Source organism: Lepus europaeus, chromosome 2 (genome assembly GCF_033115175.1).
Source record: "Lepus europaeus isolate LE1 chromosome 2, mLepTim1.pri, whole genome shotgun sequence".
Classification (NCBI taxonomy): domain Eukaryota; kingdom Metazoa; phylum Chordata; class Mammalia; order Lagomorpha; family Leporidae; genus Lepus; species Lepus europaeus.
In genome coordinates, this window is record NC_084828.1 from 16,259,583 (window position 1) to 16,281,979 (window position 22,397).

General features: G+C 39.0%; 1 long non-coding RNA gene across 1 annotated transcript in view; it reads right to left on the bottom strand.

Annotated features, from left to right (window-relative positions):
* The window catches only part of LOC133770279 (uncharacterized), a 175,462-nt gene that overhangs the window by 83,093 nt on the left and 69,972 nt on the right, over nt 1-22,397 (bottom strand). The window contains exon 3 of the long non-coding RNA XR_009867323.1: nt 16,712-16,823. This is a non-coding gene — a long non-coding RNA (uncharacterized LOC133770279). The remainder of the gene's footprint in view (nt 1-16,711; nt 16,824-22,397) is intronic.

Below are 22,397 nucleotides of genomic sequence, written 5' to 3' on the forward strand. Positions count from 1 at the left end.
GCTAGCCATAAGGCAAACCTCAACCATTTAAAAAAAATTGAAATCATACCATTTATCATTTCGGACCACAGTGGCATGAAGCTGGAAATTAACAACTTAAGAAACTCTAGAAAATATGTAAACACATGAAGACTAAACAATATGCTCCTGAAGGAACAGTAGGTCATAGAAGAAATAAAATGACCTTTTTATTCCTCTGAAATAGTTGGTTAGTCATGAATTTCCAGGTCCAGTTACTGTGTCATTCATGATGGCAGCCAAACCTCACACAGCCGGGGAGGAAAAGAGCAATCTATATTCTTAATGAACATAGATGCAAAGATTCTCAACAAGATACCAGCAAATCAAATAAAAAAACACATCAAAATATCATACAAAATCATCAAGTGGGATTTATCCCAGAAATGAAAGGGTGGTTCAACCTTTGCAAATCAATAGAATAAAGAACAAAAACCAAAAGACTATCTTAACAGATGCAGAGAAAGCATTTGATAAGACTCAATACCCTTTCATGATAAAAAAAAAAAAAAAACCTCCACAAATTAGGTATAGAAGGAACATTCCTGAAAATTATAAAGGCTATATATCACAAACAAACAGCCAATATCATATGGAATGGGAAAAAACTGAAAGCATTTTCCCTCAGATCTGCAATAAGTCAAGGATGTCCATTATTACCACGGTTATTCAATATAGTACTGGAAGTTTTGTTTTTTGGTTTTTTTTTATTTGACAGGTAGAGTTATAGACAGTGAGAGAGAGAGAGAGAAAGGTCTATATGCATGATGAAAGACTACTCAGCCTTAAAAAAAAAAAAAAGGAAATCCTATCTTTTACAACAAAATGGATGAAATTGGAGACCATTATGATTGGTGAAATAAGACAGACCTAAAAAGAAAAGTATATGTTTTCCCTGATATGTGCTAACCAATATACAGGATATAAATGTAATGTATATGAGTGAAATTGACATTTTGAGATTTGATTATTGTTTGTAGCCCTTGTCTACACTCTTGATGAATAATGGTTTTTCCACTTTTTTTTTGTTGAATTCTTTATTTAGTGGAGGTTTAAGCTTGTGATGATAAAGTAAATTGAAAATACTTCACTGCGGGGCCAGCGCCATGGCTCACTTGGCTAATCCTCCACCTGTGGTGCCAGCATCCCATTTGGGCACCGGGTTCTAGTCCAGGTTGCTCCTCTTCCAGTCCAGCTCTCTGCTGTGGCCCAGGAAGGCAGTGGAGGATGGCCCAAGTGCTTGGGTGCCTTCACCCACGTGGGAGACCAGGAAGAAGCACCTGGCTCCTGGCTTCAGATCAGCGCAGCGTCAGCCATAGCAGTCATTTTAGGGGTGAACCAATGGAAGGAAGACCTTTCTCTGTCTCTCTCTCCCTCACTGTCTATCTCTATCTGTCAAAAAAAAAGAAAAAGAAAAAAATACTTCATTGCAAAAATTAAAAGAAAACTAAAAAATTAAGGAGGAGGGAATATGGGTGTGAGAGAGGGAGGGAGGGTAGGTTGGAAAGTATCATTATGCCCTTAAAACTGTATATATGAAATATGTGAAATTTGTTTCCTTCATATAAATAAAAAATGTTTTTAAAAACTGTGCATGGATTTCAAAAAAATTGTGCCAACTTAAATTTATTTTTAATTCCATTTTCTAGAACTTTTTGAGTTACCCTCACACACATAAAGCACAGGTAATTTATAGACACCTCAGTGGTAATAATTTTATAGATAATAATATTAGGTACACCATTATGCCTGAAGAAGTTTTATTTAGAAAGAATGAGCTATTAAATGATCTCAATAATGCACACTTAATGCAGATCCCCAGGGAAAAATGAGTGAAAGAGTGTTGTGGGAGCCCTCCATGTGGCCATGCAGTCTCAATTCACAATAACTATAAACCTAAAATCATCTTGATAAAACTTGAGCTGGAAGAGTCTTGAGGGTTACTTGACAGACAACTTTTCTATACTTGGAAGATGGTCTTGGTGAAGATGACTCATCACCCTCTGCTTGGATGTAAATGATAGCAACAGAAATCATGAGTGGAAATTACATGGAGTTAGATTATATAAACTAAAACTTCCTGACAATTAGAATTATTAACCATGTCATGAGCTGCTGTGGGAAGTAGAATTCAAGAATTGGAAAGCAGTGGATAACACACTGCTAGAGGAATTCTACCGTGAGTAAGGATTAGACTGAGTTAGCAGTCCCTGGCTCTGGCCTAGCAGAGTGCTCACATTAGTCCAGCTGGTCAAGTAGCTAAGACAGTACCTGGCACAGATCAGGCATTTAAGGAATGTTCATCCCTCTCTTTGCACTTAGAGGTGGTTCTTCTGCCCATCGATGAAGATGAATTTTTTTTTTTAAGATTTTATTTATTTATTTGAAAGGTAGAGTTACAGAAAGGGAGAGGGAGACACAGAAAAGTCTTTCATCTGCTGGTTCACTCCCCAGATGGCTGTAATGGCCGGAGCTGAGCCAATCTGAAGCCAGGAGCCAGGAGCTTCTTCCAGGTCTCCCACATGGATGCAGGGGCCCAAGCACTGGGGGCCATCCTGCACTGCTTTCCCAGGCCAAAGCAGAGAGCTGGATTGAGAGCACAGCAGCTATGACTCCAACCAACACTGATAAGGGATTCTGGTGCTACAGGTAAAGCCTGGGCCCACCACACCACACAGCAGTGGCCCCTGAAGATATATTAAACTACCTCATCATTCAGCAATTGCATTCCACTTTATTTTATTTATTTTGATTTATCAACCATCTACTTAAGAAATAGGGGGAAAACAGCTGACTCAAAAAGTAAGTCAAAGTTTAAATTTACATTCCAGTCTATCATTATGAAGCTGTTATCAGACCAAAGTCCATATTTTAATGTTTGAATAGACTTTCCCAAGAATGGATCACTAGGATTTATGTCACTAAGAGGCAGGGACATTGCTTTCTTAGAAGAGATTACAAAGAAGAAATTGGCATCTGAAAGTGCTGAATCACTTCACTCACAGATGGATGGAATGGAAATGAAGTGGAGGAAAATGAGCACTGGTGCATAGGTGATTTCTTCCCAGATCATAGAATGCAGCAAATTTTAAGATAAAAGAATTGTGTTATAATATGATGGTTATGGAAAGCTTTCTTTTCTTCCTTAAAAGAAGATAGGGCATAAGTAGGAAAGTTGAAAAACAATAAACCCTTTAAAATATAATAATGAGGAAAACTCCACTCCTTCTCAAAATTAAAGAGCATGGAGTTACTAGAAACTCCTTCATATCTTCCCGGCATCTAGATTTGAGGAACATTTATTTTCTTGGGGTCATGTACATGGGGCCAAAAAGCTGACCCCATGGCCTCCAACTCAGTGACTTTAGGCAGATTAGTTGAGTCTCCAAACTAGTGCCTCATCCATATACAGAGCTTATATAACATTGACTTCATTTGGTCTTTATTAAGATTAAATAAGATCATATTTATCAAGCAATGAGCATGTACCTGGTAAATCATGAACATCTACAAATATTCATTACACATGCATATCTGTTATCTCAGAAGTGATATCAGAGGGAATTTCTTATTTGGTATATATTAACACTATGAAGCACTCTCTCTCAAGTACTTGCTAAAATATTTTTTTGAGAATTTTTATTAGTAATTGTTCATATTTATTGGCTACACTGAAACATTTCAGTGCATGCATGCCACATGTATTAATCAAGTCAGGATAATCAACATTACTCCTTCTTTGACACTACTTCATGGTGGGACTCTTGGAGCCCCTCTCTTCTATCTGTTCACAAAATATAGAACAGGTTAATATTACACTGTCTCCACTACTACCCAAGATCAACAAGAACTTACTGTCAGAATTTCTAGCCATTAAAGTCAGGAATTACAGAAAGCACTCTGTCATCTACACAGTTTGTCTAAATAAGGTGAATACAACATGGATGTCCCTATTAATCTGTCCTTGGCTGATAATAACCAGGCGTTGAAGGTGGGGGAGCGACTGCTTCTCTACTGAAGAGGCACAATATTTTGAGGTGATCAAATGTTCATCCCCATCATCATTCCCTAATCATTTCAAAGTTTGCAGCTCCCCAAGAAACAGAGAGTCACAAGGACTAGCAGAAAGGAATCTGTCTGCCTGGTAGCTATTATTCCAACAGTTAAAGCACTGTGGAGCAGGACGGAAGGAAGGAAGATTCTGAGAACAAAACATGCTGGACAATTATAATTTAGTTTTTAGCATTCTACTCTCAGAAGGTCAGCAGTAGGAGTAGGAGAACATCCTCTCCAGCACCATGTCATTGAGCTGTCCTGACCCTTGGGACAGGGGCTACCCTGGAGGACATAATTTCCACTGTGTATCTGAGAAGAAAAAAGGCATTCTTTCCCCTTGTCAGTGGGAGACACTAAATCTGGCGAGTGTTCTGCTTTCTGAGTAAGGAGGGGAACAACATGAGTCTGGAGCCCTGCACATACAATAGACCAGAATAAGACAAAGAGAGAGAACATCTACTGACTCAGAGCTCATCTCTGAAACTCATTTACTGAAAGGACCAGAATAAAGTTCTAAGAAACTGGGGCCCTTAAATAAATCATAAGAAGGCCTGGCTTTTGCAAAGGTCCACTAAGAGCAAATAGGTTAAGGTGAACTGGAGAATAAAAGATGAAATTAAGCTAAATCTGAAACAGATTTTAAAATAATAGCACTCTTCTCTTCAAAGGCACCTGATGAGCCCAGGGAGGTGATGGAACAGTAACACATAAAGGTTAGTAGCAGAAAAAAGAGAGCAAGTAAGAAGCAGACATCACGCTGACACATTCAATGTCTCTTACAATGGACAAATTTCAGAGCCTCTTACAAGAGCAGAAAAAGGCAAAAATGCTAGTATGAGTAAATGATGATCTTGATGGAGAGTTTGGAAAACCAATTAAATAATTTAATGTCTTTCTTAAGGGAGCACTAAGATAATTACAAGCAAAACAGTAATCAAAATTATGATAAAAGAAAATGTTGCTGAACTGAAAAAGTCCTAAGTATGTAAACAAAAGGACTCACTATCTACAAAATAAGTAGATGAATACATAAATTATGCATAGAACATTCAGGAACTATTTTATATCTACAAAGACAAAAATAACATTTTATAAACTTTCATTTAGACAAAACCTGGTCACTATGAAGAAACAAAGTCAAGATTATCTTATACTTCTATCTATTAAACCACACAGAGAGAAAAAGTTTAGAGAGTTTTAAGAAGAAAAATTGGGAATTTAAGAATTTTCAAGCAATAAGAAAAACAATTTTTTGTAATTATTTATTTGAAAGGCAGTTATAGAGACAGAGAGTGACAGAGAGAGAGACAGAGAGTTAGAGATAGAGATCCATTCACTGGCTCACTACCCAAATGACAGCAACAGCCAGAGCTGAGCTGGTCCAAAACCAGGAGCAAAGAGTTTCTTCCAGGACTCCCACATAGGTACAGGGGCCCCAAGGACTTGGACCATCCTCTTTTGCCTTCCTAGGCACATTACCAAGGAGCTGGATCAGAAGTGGAGCAGCCTGAACTTGAACCAGTACCCATATGGGATGCTGGTGCTGCAAATGGTGGCTTTCCCTTCTACACCATAGCGCCAGCCCCAAGAAAAACATTATTAAATCCAAATTCTTACAAAAAGTCTTATAACACTCTTCTTGGAAAAAATAACCTGAGATGTCTCTCCACAGAGCAAAAGAAAAGGAAAATGAGAATCACAAATCTCAGTTGTATTAAAAAATAAATTTTGAGGGCCCGTGTTATGGCACAGTGGGTTAAGCTGCCACCTGCAGTGCCAGTATCCCATATGGCACCAGTTCAAGTCCTGACTGTTCCAATTGCTATCCATCTCCCTGCTAACACATCTGGGAAAGTAGTGCAAGATGGCCCAAGAGTTTGGGTCCCTCCAATCACATGGGAGAGCCAAAAGAAGCTCCTGGCTCCTGGCTTTGGTCTGGCACAGCCCTGGCCATTGCAGCCATTTGGGAAGTGAACCAGCGGATGGAAGACCTGTCTCTCTGTCTCTGCCTCTCTCTCTCTGTAACTCCATCTTTCAAATAAATAAATAAATCTGAAATAGGAAGGAGGGAAGGAAGCAAGAGAAAGAAAAAAGAAAGAGAGAGAAAGAAAAAATAGTATCAAGAATTGAAATCATCTCAATGGTGAAGTTAGTCTAATTAATTGTCTTACTACAAGCTGATACAAATGATAAAAAAACAAGTTTGAAAATGAAAAAAGTAAAAAAGTTCAACATAATTTAAGAAGAATTACATTTATTAGAAAAATCTACAATGGGAAGGGACAGGCACAAAATTGCAATAAATTTATCATGTTACTCAGGAGGAGGGAAAATAGTTGAATTTTCTTGATAAATAAAGAAAATATGCTAAAGAACATATCTTAAAACTTAGGGAAATTACTAGGAGGCCCTGAAGAGGATATATCATTTCCAAAAATAAGATAAATGATGCAAAGAAAATATGGTTCAAACAGAGTAAAAGATACAAATTATAACACAATTTGCTGAATTAATTAGGATAAATTGAAGTGTGGTTTTTAAACATATGACTTTGTTTCTTTATCAGTCTTGTCAGACTTAGTCATTCCATAGAGTCATCACAGACCAGGATATGTCCAAGTTTCTGTACCAGTATTCTAGAGTGTGATCCTTGTCTCAGAATCTCATGTCTCTATGCTACTTAGCAAAAGGGAGAAGGATGCATAGTCCTGACCTCTCTAAGAACACTTTCCAGAAGTTGTCACTGCATACTTAGTTCCTCATCTGTGATTTTTATCCCAACATACCCGACCTGGGAGGATAGTAATTGAATAAAGAACATTCAGGATGCCTATTGATCTTGGACAAGCTAAAAATGGAGGAAACATTTCTGCTTTCAAATAATTGTTGTAGTTAGATCAGGAAGGAAGGAGTGCAAAGAGCAGTTCTGGAAAGCAAACTCTTTGGAAATCCAAATAAACCTGTGTTTCCACTTTACTTTTTATACCAAAATGAATTTTTAATCATGAAAAAAATGAGAAGAAATCGTGCTAGAAGTAAATTATGGATTTTTATAGTCTTGTGATATACTCCAAGAATTTTAAATTAAATAATTTGATTTTAAAAAGATTAAATGCATGATCCTTCAATATAAAAAACATAAAGATGACAAAACAAAAATATTTAGAAATCTGGGAAAACATATTTTGACCATAAATGCTAATGATTATTTATATAGTATATAAAAATTTATAAATAAAAAAGATGAATATCTCAATATAAGAATAGGTTAAGAACATAAGTAAGGAACCTAGAAACTAAACACTAAATGGAAAACAAAGGTTTAAGAAAATTTTTTACTTCACTAAGAATCAATGTTGTTAAAGTTAAAATGAGATTATTTTTCTCATATAAAATGTCAAATTTTCAAAGATCAGAATATAAATGATGGCAAAAATACTTGAAACAGGAGCTGCCACTCAATATGGGTACAAAAAGCAATTTGGCTATGAAAGTCAAAAATATTAAAATTATTCTATGACTGTTGACTCAGCAAGTCCTTTCTAAAAATGCATTCTAAGAAATAGATATAGATTAAATGTGCCACACATCTATAAGAATATATAGAACACTAGAAATTGAAAATAGCCAAAATGTCAAATAAGAAGTTAAAACAATGACTAGTCTCCACAAGTGTCCCTTTTATTTCATTTAAAAGTATAGTATATTTCTTCTATATGACTAATCGTATTATATAATTTTGAATTATATTGTACAAAATTGCTTATATTATATGTGCCTACATACACATATGTACCTTCTGAGAGATATAAACAAGGATATGTTGTCTGATTCAATAGTGTATTTTGAAAGCCTAGCTGGGCACAGTAAATCAACAAGGAATCAGAAAATGCTTATCATAAATAATATGACCCACTGAAAACCAATCATAACAATTATTTTGCTCATATAGTAAATATTTGCTGAGTAACAACTATGTGCTAGATACCAAGCTGAACTCAGGGATTCAAAAGCGGACAAGATATTTTCTACTCTTGCGAAGATTACAATCAGTGTGGAAGTGGGAGACAGAAACAAACATGTATATAAATATTTAGAAAGTGTAAAAATGGCTATGAGCATAATCATCAAGGAGATGAAATAGAACATAATGAGAAAAAGACTTACTTTAGTTAAACTGGCCTGAAAAAGCATCATAATGATAATATTTAAGCTAATTTCCAATGGATAACAAGTTTGCACATGGCAACAGTAAAGAGACAAGTATTTTAAGTAGAGGGAAGAGCATGTATGAACACCTTAAGGCATAAAAGACTTCAGTGTATCTGACAAAGAGTGACTCATATAGTGAAGGAATAGAACATCCTGAAGTTGCAGAGGAAGGAGATAGATCACAAAGATCTGTGGAGCCATCCAGTTCTGAAGGAGTTTGGATTTATTGCGAGTATAATGAAAAGCCACTAAAGGTTTTAAAGTAAAGTTTAATTTATGTTCTAGTAGAAGATGATCACTCTTGCTTACATGTGGAAAATGGATTGTAGAAGAACAAGTATGAAATCAAGAAACCCATCGAAGAGGCACTGACGTAAGCCAGATGAAGAATGGGCCATGGCCAGGGTGTTAATCCATGAAGAAAGAAGAAATTTGGCAGAGTCAAGATATTTTAGGAAGTAGAATCAAATAGAGTTGCTGATGCCTGAGATAAAATATAAGTGTTGTTGAAAAAAATGGGATTGACTCTTAGATTTCTGGATCATAATGGTACTATTTACTGAGATAGGACAGAAGGAGGATGGATTGATTTGTGTAAGAAAAATGAGAAGTTCTATCTTGGACATCTGATTTGGGATGTCTGTAAGTCATCCAGGTTGACCTGTCAAGTATACCTGGGTTGCAGGTATAAACTCCGAAGTCTTGAGCCATATTGATATTTTTAAAGCTGAGAATTGATGGGATCACTCAAAAAGAAAGGATAAAAGGAGAAAAGAAAAGGACTCAGGACTTAGACCAAAGGAAATGAAATGAATAAGAGGTAGACAGAAAAGGAAACTGATAGGAGAAGTCAGTGAGTTTGGAAATCAAAGGAACAATAGCCTACTGACAGCCAAGAGAAGAGTATTTCAAGCAGAGAAGGCCCAATTCCTCCAGATGCTGGATGGGTAAAATGAAGATAGAGAAGTGTATATTGCATGGGGCTGTGTGGATTGCCAGTGATCTTGAGATAAGAAAGTTAAATGCAATGGTGCTTAGAAGAAGCCAGGCTAGAAGAAATTGAAGAAGAGTTAAAGAAGTAGAAACAATACAGTTAATGACTTTGGAGAAGTTTGGCAGTGCAGGGAAATAGAGAAATGGGTGTCACCTTTAGGAAGACATGGAACCAAGGGAGCAATGGTGTTTCTTGGTGGTAGTGCTTTAAGATAGGGTTGAGAAATTGGAATGCATTTACAGAAATGATACAGCAGAAGACAGAGATAAGTTTATAAAAGGGGTGATAGAGAGTAACAAAGTGAAGTATTTTTAAAGGTTAAAGAACACTGGATGACGAGAAGAAGTAGAGGAACTGGAATTTGCTAGGAGGAAGAAAGTGCCCTCCACTGTGAGATGGGAGATGGTGAAGGTGACAGCTACAGGTGAGGGTTGATTTTGTGATGTTTACATTAGTTATCCTTTGAAGGTCATTGTTTCACTGGAGCATGATGATGCTAAAAGGGGGTATAAGCTTTGGGGAGAGCATAAGGAATAGCTCTGGAAAGCAGGACAGGAGTTTCTTGGTCCCAGCGAGTGCGTATCCAAGCTTTAGATCACCAAGTGAAGAGAACAGTCCAAAGAAATCATTTCTGCTAGCGTGCAAGCAGGTGCATGGTGGAGGAGGAGTAAGCTCTGCTGGGCGCACGTAAGGAAGATGAGGGTAGCTGACAGTACTTCTGGGGAGTGAGTATAATAACAGACCATGGAATATTAAATGGTGTGTGCAAGAGTAAAAGGATAGAAGGAATTCAATAACATTTGTAAAGAGAGATTTCTCAGTGGAGAGAATACAGGTGATTTTCATCTTCATCTTTATGTGGGTCCTTGCTCTCAGAAGTTTCCACATTAAGTATACCTTTTAGTCCTAAATACAATAATGTTTTTAAAAAAATTAACTAGAATAGTAACAGAGTAGTTATAAAGAGCAATCTTGTTAAAATTCAGGTGGAGTAGCAGGCTAGGCTGCAGCCTGCAACACCAGCATCCAATATTAGACCACCGGTTCAAGTCCTGCTGCTCAGCTTCCAATCCAGCTCCCTGGTAATGTGCCTTGGAAAGCCATGGAGGATGACCGAAACCCTTGGGCTGCTGCTATCCATGTGGGAGAATTGGATCGAGTTCCAGGCTCCTGACTTCGGTCTGGCCCAGCCCTGATCATTAAAAGTGGCCATTTGGGGAGTAAACCAACAAATGGAAGATCTGTGTCTCTTTCTCACACTTTCACTCTCTCCCTCTGTCTCTCCAGCTGTGTCACTATCCCCTAGAATAAATAAACAAATCTTTAAAAAAAAATTGAGGTGGAGAAACTGAGTATCCATTATAATGGGTAAAAATAATTCAACTGAAATCCACTGACTGAAACATGTAACATATATTACAAACTTAAAATTCTTAAATCTATATACGTATAATTACATAAAATTCTTAATAAGTTAACACATTAAATAGAGAAATACATGAAATATTTAAGTTTATAATGGATTTTGACAAAGCCATATCTATCACCTTTGAATGCCACTGGTCTCATTACTCTGAAATTGGATAAATTTAGGTAAAGAATCTTGGCTCTCCTTTATCTTGGCTCTCCTTTATAGAATATGCTTCAGGTTATCCAGATATATGTCAAGGAAAGTTATGCCCTGTAAAATAATTCCAACTAGTTCAGAAAGCATGATTGAATTAGAGAAAATAACATTCTGCAAACCCCAGTGAAATAACAGACCTAGAAAATAATCATTGATGTTGGTTAATGGGAAATGTGACAATGGATGGATCATGCTGACAACATCTAAACCCATGGATCAATCCAAAAGCAGGACATTCTGTGCTGTTGAAGTAATACAACAGCAAATACCCAACACTGACTGTGAAGTACTTATGCCTCTCATAAAAAGGGAACCTAACTTTAGTCAAGTTTCTAGGCTTACAACATTTAACAAGCAATATATAGTAGAAAAAGAAACTAAGCAATACCAAACAAACACATTTGAACAAATCTGGGATGTGGGAAATTCAACAAGCAACTCACCTCTTCAACAAACAGATGGGTTAAAATAAAAGAGAGAGGAGAATTTGTTAAGTAGGAACAGAGGGGTGAGTGTTGCAGCACAGTGGGTTAAGCTACAGCTTGGGACACCCATATTCCATATCAGAATGCCAATTCGAGTCTTAGCTTTCCTGCTTCTGATCTAGCTCCCTGCTCATGCACTTGGGAGGCAGCAGATTATGGCTCAAGTGCTTGGATCCGTGTCAAACAAGTAGAAGACTCAAACTGAGATCCTGGATCCCAGCTTTGGCCTGGCCCAACTCAAGCTTTTGTAGGCATTTGGGGAGTGACTCAATAGATGGAAGGTTTCTCTCTCTCTCTCTCCCTCTCTCTCTCTCTCCATCCCCCCCCCCCGTCAATGTTTCAAAATAAATATTTTCTAATAAGTAGGAATAGAGGCTTCAGGGAAATATCAACCAAATTTAATGAAGGATCTTATTTGGATGCTAATTTGAAAAAAGGTACTAATGGCTGGCGCCGTGGCTTAACAGGCTAATCCTCCGCCTTGCGGTGCCGGCACACTGGGTTCTAGTCCCAGTTGGGGTGCTGGATTCTATCCCGGTTGCCCCTCTTCCAAGCCAGCTCTCTGCTATGGCCCGGGAAGGCAGTGGAGGATGGCCTAAGTCCTTGGGCCCTGCACCCGCATGGGAGACCAGGAGAAGCACCTGGCTCCTGCCATCGGATCAGCACGATGCGCCGGCCGCAGCGGTCATTGGAGGGTGAACCAAAGGCAAAAAGGAAGACCTTTCTCTCTGTCTCTCTCTCTCTCTCACTATCCACTCTGCCTGTCAAAAAGAAAAAAGAAAAAGAAAAAAGGTACTAATACAAAAACTGCTTGAGACAAGGAAATTTGAACATGGACGTGAATGATGGCTTTTAAAATAGTGACTTTATTAGGCATGATAATGGCATTTGATTTATTATTATATTATTGTGCAACCTTGATCTGCTGGAAATGCTTTTTGAAATATTTATAGGTTAAATTAGTGTAACCTGGCATAGGAGATTGATTAAACACAATTGGTAAGCTAATGATAATTATTGGGACTGGGTAATGTAGTTTCAAGTTTATTGTACTATTCTCTCCAATTCTGTATATGTCTGAACATTTCCTTGAAAAAAATTTAAAATCAAGTTGAAATGAAAAAAACAGGATGCCATTAATATCTGAGTCTTGGGACCAGAGGCTCATAAAGCCCTTTCGGAAGCTTAAATCACCTGGAATTTTAAATTACACAAGACTGATCCAAATATCAATGAGTACTGTTATTCTCTTGAACTGACATTTGCCTGTTTTCAGTGTCAGTTCCAGAATTTATAATAACTTGAGCCATTCAGCAACCTGTGAAGAGCTTTCTTCACTGCTTGGCAGAAAAACAAACAGCGTTCTTGAATCACTACTGAAGTGTACACCCACCCCAGTCTTTAAGCAGGGGAATAACTATAATGGGATTAAAATTCATAGCTAGCTCCTTCATAGCCATCAGTTTAACCACTCAGTTTTCTTAAGACAGAGCAGAAGAACAAGGAAACATAAGTACATAGTATCCATGTGCAGTCAGATGTACAAATATTTACCTGGCTTAGGCCAACAGTGCATGGAGTTTTAATATATAATCTATTGAGCACAATGTGCAGATCCAAGTATTGAATGTGAGGCTGAGATGTAGCAATTTAGCAACCCCTATGGTGTGCTGTAAGCCTCTAGGAGTTTCATTTCACAGAACTTCTAATGGGAAAAGCATCCAGCTGTCAAGAACACATCAATTTTTCTCCTTTCCTCTCTGCTTCATGCTTTCGTGACCTGGGGTACTTCCAGAACCTCTGTGCCTTTTTCACAAGCATCCTGCAGCTTTCTTGCAGCAGCTACACCTGCAAGCTTCTGTACACCCAGGTTCTGCCCTGGTCAAACCTATCCCTACTAATATCACCCTCACCCCTGCTGCTGCTGCCACTACACAGAGACACTGTGTAGAACTGGAATTCCCGTTAGCTTGCATACACAGGGTAAAAGCAGCAGATCTCAAAGTGTGGTCCTGAGACATGCAGCTTGAGCATCCTCTGGGAGCTATTATATAGGCAAATTCTTGGGCCCATCCCAGACCTACAGAATCAGAAACTCTGGGAAGGGGGTCTAGCATCCCATCCTTGAAGTGATTCCTCCAAGTGATTGGGCACACGGCAAAGTTTGAGAAAAGTAGAAAAGATTCATGCCTCTAATGAATAGGTAGGTGTAGGGGAATACTACAGCTCTTTTTAATTCTTAAAAATATACACTAAGTTGATCATCTGTATATAAAGATAATTGAAAATGAATCTCGATGAAGAATGGGATGGGAAAAGGAGTGAGAGATGAGATGGTTGCGGGTGGGAGGGAGGTTATGGGGGGGAAAGCCACTATAATCCAAAAGTTGTACTTTGGAAATTTATATTTCCAAATAAAAATAAATAAAAGTTGAAAAAAATTAAGACAAAAAATCTAGACTGGGATGAATATAATCTATTCTCTCACTTAACCACAGAGAGAAAGGGAATAATTTAGGAAACCAAAAGATATATCATCGGGGCTGGCACTGAGGTACAGTGGGTTAAGCTGCTGCCTGCGATGCTGGCATACCATATGAGAACCAGTTTGAGACCCAAATACTCAGCCTCTGATCCAGTTCCCTGCTAATGCATCTGGGAAATCAGTGAAAGATGACCTAAGAACTTGGGCCCCTACACCCACTTGAGAGACCCAGATTGAGTTCCTGGCTTCTGGCTTCAGCCTGGCCCAGACCTGAATGTGGCTGCTGATTGTTTTATTTTTTATTTTAATTTTTTTACTTATATTAGATGAAGAAACTTCATCTATGTCATTTATACAGATTTAGGAGTATAGCGATACTGCCCACCCTATCCTCCCTCCTGCCCATGCTCCTTCCCACCCCACTCCTTCCTTTCTTGTTTTTTCTTTTAACTTTTACAATGACATACTTTCAGTTTATTTCACAATCACAAGCTTATCCTCCTCCAAATGAAGAATTCAACAAGCAGTGTTGAAAAACCACTGTTCCTCAAGAGTATAGACAAGGCTGCCATTGTTAAGTGAACAAGTGGTTAAAGATAGCTCTCTCTGTCACTCTGCCTTTCAAATAAATAAAGATAAATAGTTGAAAAAAGATATATCATCAATGTGAATTAATTATACAAAAGGAAGGAATAGGTCAGGTAATAACAATTAGTGTTAAATAAGTCTTATTGTTTCAGGATTCTCGTCTTCCAAATTAAGTTTAATATAAAATTGGGTTGCATTTAATAAATTTGTAAGGGTTCACTTTCAGGTCCATTTTTTGAAAATGCGCCAACCAATGGAAATGCTGTGAAAGATAGTATTTGGAGAATTCTCTGAAGGATTTATGATTTTTAATTCACAATGAGTAATATCCACATGTGTAAGTGAAACTATGGCAAATGCTAATGTGATCCCTGAAAAGTGAGAAAATAAAACAGAGGGGGCCATTGTTTGGCACAGTGATTAATATGCTGCTTGAGACACCTGTATCCCATAATAGGCTGTCTTGTTTTAAGACTCAGCTCCACTCCTAATTCCAGCTTCCTGTTAAGCACACCCTTGGAGGCAGTAAGGATGGCTCGAGTGGCTGGGGTGCTACCATCCACATGGGAGACCGAGGTTGAGTCTACAGCTCCTGGCTTCAGCATGGCCCAGCCCTGGTTTTTGTGGACATTTTGGAAGTGAACTTGCAAATGAGATTTCTCCTTCTCTCTCTCTCTCTCTCTCACTTTCGTTCTCACTGTGTCTGCCTTTCAAATGAATTTTTAAAATATATATAAGGAGCATACAATAGAGTTTCTAGAGCATTCTCTCCTCTACCCCTCTCTGTCTAAAGGATAACAGAAGTCTATATTGCTTGAGGGATAAATTAGCAAACATGTTCCAAGACTGCAGATTTCTACCTGGCATCTCAGTTCAACTATGAAGAAAACTGTTGCTAAATTTGGATCCAAACACAGCCATGCCTCCTATAGACGCTTCTATTTGCTGGATTCACTGGGAAGGGCCAGTGGGGTCCTCTCTTTGGAAAATCTCCAAGGAACAAATTTTCAGAACGAACATTCTGAAGTATGAAATCTGTGGGTAATGTTTCTAATTTTCCAGAATACATATGATTTCACATAATTAAAATGCCCAGGGTTTTTCTTTTACTTTGATTTTTATTAGGTTATAAAACTAGTGGGATAATTATTCATGTTAAAAAGAATTATTTTCAAGTTTTAAGCTATCACCATATTTCAAACTCTTTTCATATTATCTTAATTATGGTGAGACTGGAGAGTATTTATAAATGTAGGAAAAAGTAACCCAGATGATAATATTTCAAATACTCCCTGCATTCTTTTTAATTAATAAACCCAGAGGCCATCTTTTGCAGAAATAACTGCCTTAAGCCTCAACAAAAGTTTCTGTATGAAAGTAACAAAGTTCAGCATTTTAAAGAAGGCTGTTTTATTACTGATTTCTATAGAAACAGAAAAAAAATTGGAAAAGTAGCCCATGGAGGAGATTCAAAGTGTCCTAAAGGGAGCACTCCTTGAGCTTTTACAGAAGAGTAAAGATTACCGTTTTTCATTCTCTGCTGTATTTGCCAGTTTACTTAAGGCCTGGGTTGTTATGACAGTGGTCTACATAGAGAGACTTGAATGTTTCTGTGGAAATAAACAAAGGCAAACCCAAGGAGAAAAACAAAGTCTACTTATTCAAAGCTTGTTGTAACAAGGGATGCAGCCACCATCACTTGCGTTTTGCTAGAGATTCAAAGGAAGGCAGGAGAGTGGAAAAGCTATACTAGGGCTCCTTATTTGGGAGGAAAATGATATTAAAGGTACAAACATTTTGGTGTAAAAAATTTCTTCATAGTACGTAGAAAATGCATTTTATGAAAAAATTATTTACGGGTTTCAAAAATATGTTTGCACCAAAGTAATCTGATAATTTTAATTCTATTTTTTATGAGCTTTGCGCAGTAACTTCATGCAGTGGAAGGCTTCAGGTATGCCATAATTAAAGGCCATTGACATGTGGAAGCTATAGGCAGGCTAACTTGAAATTGGGCATGCAACTGCATATTTGGCATTCTCTGGTTGGTCCTTATTTGGAAATTAAGACAAAAATTACAGAAGCCGTTAGTTATCAATACTGCCATAGCCATGTGAGACTAATTATTACAGAATTAGCACTAACTTCCTGGACTGCCACCAGAGATAGCGATCTGACTTCCTATCAGTCTACTTCATAGCAGGCAGGCTTCCTGGACTGGTGAGTGGAAATAAAGTGTTCCTTACCTGAGCAGGTTGGTGCAGGTTGTGGGTCAGAGTTCTGTTGTTATATATGGTCTGGCCATTGTTTGTATATTCATCTCTCCCATTTGCAGATCAATTATTATTTAATGTGTAGCTGCAAAGAAAGCATAATTCAGGCTCAGAGTAGGGTGCCTATATCCATGGAAATACAGGCCCAGCATCCATAGGAGGCGTAATACAATTCCACTTGTATGAGGGCTTATTCAAGTGGAAACAAGTGTGAGGATGTGTTAAGAAACAGATTAGAGTTAAGAAATCTTGAACAGAAATCAGTTCACAAAGAAAGGTTGGAAAACGACCTGACCCAGGCAGATGGTTTTTGGGAATTCAGCATTACGTAAGTGAGAAATCCCGCCAATTCTAAAACCAAAGGCAGGAGAGGAGAGTGGGAACAAGAGGTCGCATGCTTCACCTAAAGGTACCGCAAGACATATTGCAAAATCACTCTGTAAACCAGCTAAAACTAATCTATTGCATTGTGACCCAAAGGTGTGCCTGTTTAGAACCACTGTCCCAGAAGATATTCAGATAATAGGCAATAGATTGGCTTTACTGGTTGGTCTATTTCCATTTCTGTCATGATGCCCAAGACAGCTGGCTATTAAATATGCATTTTGTACAGAACCCACTCTCCGAAGAGGGGAGAGATAACCTCTAACTGGTGGTTTCCAAAAGTAAATTATTTAGGAGATAGCTTTTGTGGACTGGTGTTTTCTTCCAGGTATTGTTTAATTTGTATCAATTTTAGCTAAATTAGGGGGAAGGCACAATAATCTGAAAGAGGGAATCAAAAAAGGGGTGCCCTGAAGAGAAGAAGGCCACCTTTTCTTGATAAGGAAGAGCCACAGGGAGCTCTGAGTCTTGAAACCATAGATCCACATCAGTCGCCTAGGTAGACTGGAGGAAGGATCCATGCGGCATTTTGCCACAAAGTTCTTTCATCCTTTTGTGCTGTTAAAACAAAATACCACAGACCAGGTAATCTATGAATAACATAAATGCATTTCTTGCAGTTCTGGAGGCTGGGAATTCCAAGTTCAAGATATCAGCTGGTTCAATATGTGGTAAGGTTCCCAATTCTTTGCTTACAGGATGGAACCTCTTGCTGTATCCCCACCTGGTGGAAGGCAGAAGGGCAAGAGGGAATGGCCAGGGTGAACTCCACATCAAGGCCTTTAACTAGAGCTCTAACTCCATCCATGAGTGCATTATCTCCTGAAGACTTCATGTCTTAATACAGTTGCATTGGGGAATAAAATTCAATATAAGTTTTGGAGGAGACAGAAGGGATTATGTCAATGAAGCAGTCAGAGCACCTCAGGGAGCAGCATGACCACCCATGGTAGAGAAGAGGATGGAGAGGGAAAAGAAGAATGCTAACTCTGTGACTTGAGTGAGAGATCTGCCAGCCCCCTGATAATGTGAGGATTACTCCCATGACCCCATCAAAAGGTCATGGTCATTGAGTCTCCATGGCTGTTTCTGGGTGGGTGTGCAGAGCAGAAGCACTATCTCTACCACTCCCTACAGTAATTGGCCCCTGCACCTTGCCAGATAACATTTTCAGATTTAAAAAGAATGGGGCCGGCACAGTGGCTCACTTGGTTAATCTGCTGCCTGAGGCGCTGGCATCCCATATGAGCACTGGTTCTAGTCCCAATGGCTCCTCTTCCAGGCCAGCTATCTGCTGTGGCCCAGGAGGGCAGTGGAGGATGGCCCAAGTGCTTGGGCCCTTGCACCCACATGGGAGACCAGGAAAGGCACCTGGCTCCTGGCTTTGGATTGGCCCAGTGCCGGCTGCAGCGGCTATTTGGGAAGTAAACCAACGGAAGGAAGACCTTTCTCTCTCTCACTCTCTCTCCCTCTCTCTCTCTCTCTCACTGTCTATGATTCTACCTATCAAATAAAAAAAATTTAAAAAGCTGAAGGAATATTTAACATTCCTGTTTTTACCACTTGAATGTTTCACAATAGATAAGCCTGTTTCTGTGATGGTGAGTTCACACTTTCTATCTGGAAAAAGCTTTTAGAAATTCACCTTTGCCACACAAGTATGGTAAATTGTTTACTAAAATGGCCAAATAATATGAAGGCAATTTTAACATACTTTTTAAATGTTAGAAATCCAATAAATTATGGAGTTTTTGCACATAAAACTCTTACTGACAAAAGTGGGATGTGAATTTTTTCCAAGTTACTTCTATTTAAGGAAAAATCCATTATAAACCAAAATATCATGGCTGGTTCTGTAATAAGGGAATTTCTCTCCTATTTTTGTGCTTTTTTTGTTTCCCCACTGTAATTTTGAAATATGTCCACTAGAGGACCATACTATCTGTGACATGGACCAGGTCCACACTCAGGTCCACAGGCCCTTGTTCAATCTGCAGGCTTTTCTTGAGAAACCGTCTCTTGGCAGAATGCTCAAGCTTGCTTTACAGATGTTCCACAATTTCAATGCTAGACGCTTTTGGCTTAATTCTTCAAAGAAAGAGTAGGGTAACTGATAGGGATCTCTTGTTCTATATGCCATGGAGTGTAGGATGTTGATGGTACTGTTTCTGTTGTCTCATAACTGATAAGAAAGACCTAAAACAAAAGGTAAGAACACTTCAAGAACTTTATATTCTAAAGAAAACAGCCAACAGCTAGAAGCTGTAGACTCCTGCAAGACATTTTAATAGATCCATTGTTTTAACCATCCCCAGGTGTTTCTCGTGCCCTCTATCCCATATAAACATAATACCAGGAAGGATAAGAGAAAAGAGATTGTTTGTCATGAGTCATCAGAGGAAAGTGAAGAGTTTTGATATTTTCCACAAGCAAAAGAGAAAGGGGAGTGCTCAGACTTTGGGGTATTGAGAACAAGATAAGGTATCCAGACTCCAGGGACTATCCACTTACAGAGCAGACATACTGACTTGCCTATTTCCTCTGCCTCCCTGAGAAGAGGAGACAGGACCTACGAGGTAGAGAGAGAGAGAGGCCAGAAGTAGGCAAGCCAACCCTTCTGCTATTTGGTGTACAGGAATCTGAGTCCCCCATAGCTATGCTGGACACAGCAGAAGACAACTGGACTTCAGCTGTCTTATTGTACCCCAAACAAGAGGGTCATCTCCAGGGTGGGAGACTTCACCAACAGCAAGGTGTGTAACTGGTGACAATAGTAAGGGTAATTCAGAGAAGTTGAGCTAAATGATACCCCTGTTAGACAACTGGGCAGAAACTTGAGAAGAGGCCCTTTCCTTACCATGAACGATTCACAAAGAATCTTAGATGTATCCCAAGAAAGAGCTAGCCTGGAAATTCCACAATCGCTAAGCATTCACACATGGTCCATCTCACCCTACAAGGGAGTAGTCAAGAAATGGCTATGAATGAGGGATCCACCTCCTTATACCCCTCTTCCCTCTCAAGGAGACATTATATTGGAACTGAAGAGGATAAAGTCGGCCTTCAATATCCTCAGAGATTTGGTTCCAGGACCCCTGCAGATACTGAAATCTCTTACATAAAACGCCATGGGCTTTGTATGTAACCTATGCATATCCTCCTCTATTTTTAAATCATCTGCAGATTATTTATAATACCTAATATAAAATAAATGCTATATAAATAGTTATTACTCTGTATTGTTTAGGGAATGATGATGACAAAAATGTACATGTTCAGAATAGATGTCATTGTTTAAAATAATTTTAATCTGATGTGGAGCCTGTGGATAAGAAGAGCTGACTGTATTTTAAACTTGCCTGATCTTTTAATATTCACAAATAGATTTTAAAAATGTATGAAACTCTGTGGGAAGGAGGTAGAATTTTCCCACCTCAGGAAAAAAAAAATGAACAAATGTCTACAGGGCAGAAATTGGGAGAACTGCCCTCTGCAGCAGGGGATGTGGCCCTGAGGTCGCGAAAGCACAATGACAAACCAGGAGAGTCTAGAAAGTGACAGCTGCAGAGGATTTAAGTTCCAAGATGCATTTTCCTCAGACTTCAGGAAAAGTAAAATTAAGTAAATAGGTTGAAACTTTCTTTCACAGGTTTTCCCAACAATTTAATAAAAGTTGGTATCGCATTATAGCAAGCTTAGAAAGAGTGATGACTGAATCACAAAATAAGCAAGAGGGGAGAGCTTCCCCACTGTCAAATCTCTCCATCCTCCTCACCTCTATTCGCTTGGGTGGTGACATGAATCAGAATGTGGTCCAGACCCCCACTATAAGGCAGCGACAAGGTACTTGCTGTGGCTCATTCAACGCTTATGTGCCCCAGAATTCGTATGTTGACACCTCAACATGACAGTACTTGGAGATGAGGGCATTGGAAGGTATTGTGTAATGAGGTTGGAACTCTCATGTTGAGATGAGTGCCATTAGAAAGCAGATCCATTAGAAGATGGCCAAGTCCTTGGGCCCCTGCACCCATGTGGGAGACTGGGAAGAAGCTCCTGGCTCCTGGCTTCAGATCGGCGCAGCTCCAGCTGTTGCGGCCATTTAGGGAGTGAACCAGCAGACGGAAGACCTTTCTTTCTGTCTCTCCCTCTCACTGTCTGTAACTCTACCTCTCAAATAAATAAATTAAAATAAATTTAAAATAAAAGCAGACCCAGGCAGCTCTCTCTACTCTTTTACATGAGGACACAATAAGAAGGCAACTGTGTCCAGCCAGAGGAGGGCCCTCACCAGAACTGTCAGCATCCTGACCTGGAACTTCCAACCTCCAGAACTGTGAGAAATTTTGTTGTATGTAAGACGTTCCATCTACAGTACTTTGTTATAACATCCTGACCTTACTGTGGCACTCAAAAAAGACTGAGAAGGAAAAGGTAGCCTGGAAAATAAGCAATATGGAGGCCTTTACAGGAGAAGATGTGAGGCAAGTACCCAGCCTGCTCCCTGCTCCAATGAGTACACAGAGCAGTGGCTTTCAAATTACAAATTTTATACCATAACCCTGTAAACAAGTATATGTATAGCTAGGTTTCATAAAAATACGTACTTACTATGTGTAAAGTGCACTGATATTTTACATTCCACTCTGTTTTTAAAATGCTGGTCATAACACACAAGAATTGGTTCCTAGACCCTCATCATCTACAACTAGCACCATAAACAACTCTCATTATGGGCCAATGACCCTTCAAAGAGAGAGGAATGTTTGGGTCACACAGGTATGAACAATGTCATGCACTATCTAAAATACACCTCCAATATCTGCAGCCTCTTCTTAACCATGAAATAGACTCATATATTCCCAGTTACCTACTTTCCAGGCAAGGTATCTGCTGCAGAGTTCATACCTCTCTACTAGTCTTCTTATTTAGTTACTCTCTCTGTCTTTCTAGGTCCACTCATCATCTGCATTAGAATCTTCAACACTATCTCCATCAATTAAAACTTTCCTAGATCCTTGTCACCCAACATGTACAAACTGTCCCCAGGATAGTAAGAAATATATCTGGGAGGCTGGCACCATGGCTCACTTGGCTAATCCTCCACCTGCAGTGCCGGCACCCCAGGTTCTAGTCCCAGTTGGGGTGCCAGGTACTAGTCCCGGTTGCTCCTCTTCCAGTCCAGCTCTCTGCTGTGGCCCAGGAGGGCAGTGGAGGATGGCCCAAGTGCTTGAGTCTCTGCACCCACATGGGAGACCAGGAGGAAGCACCCAGC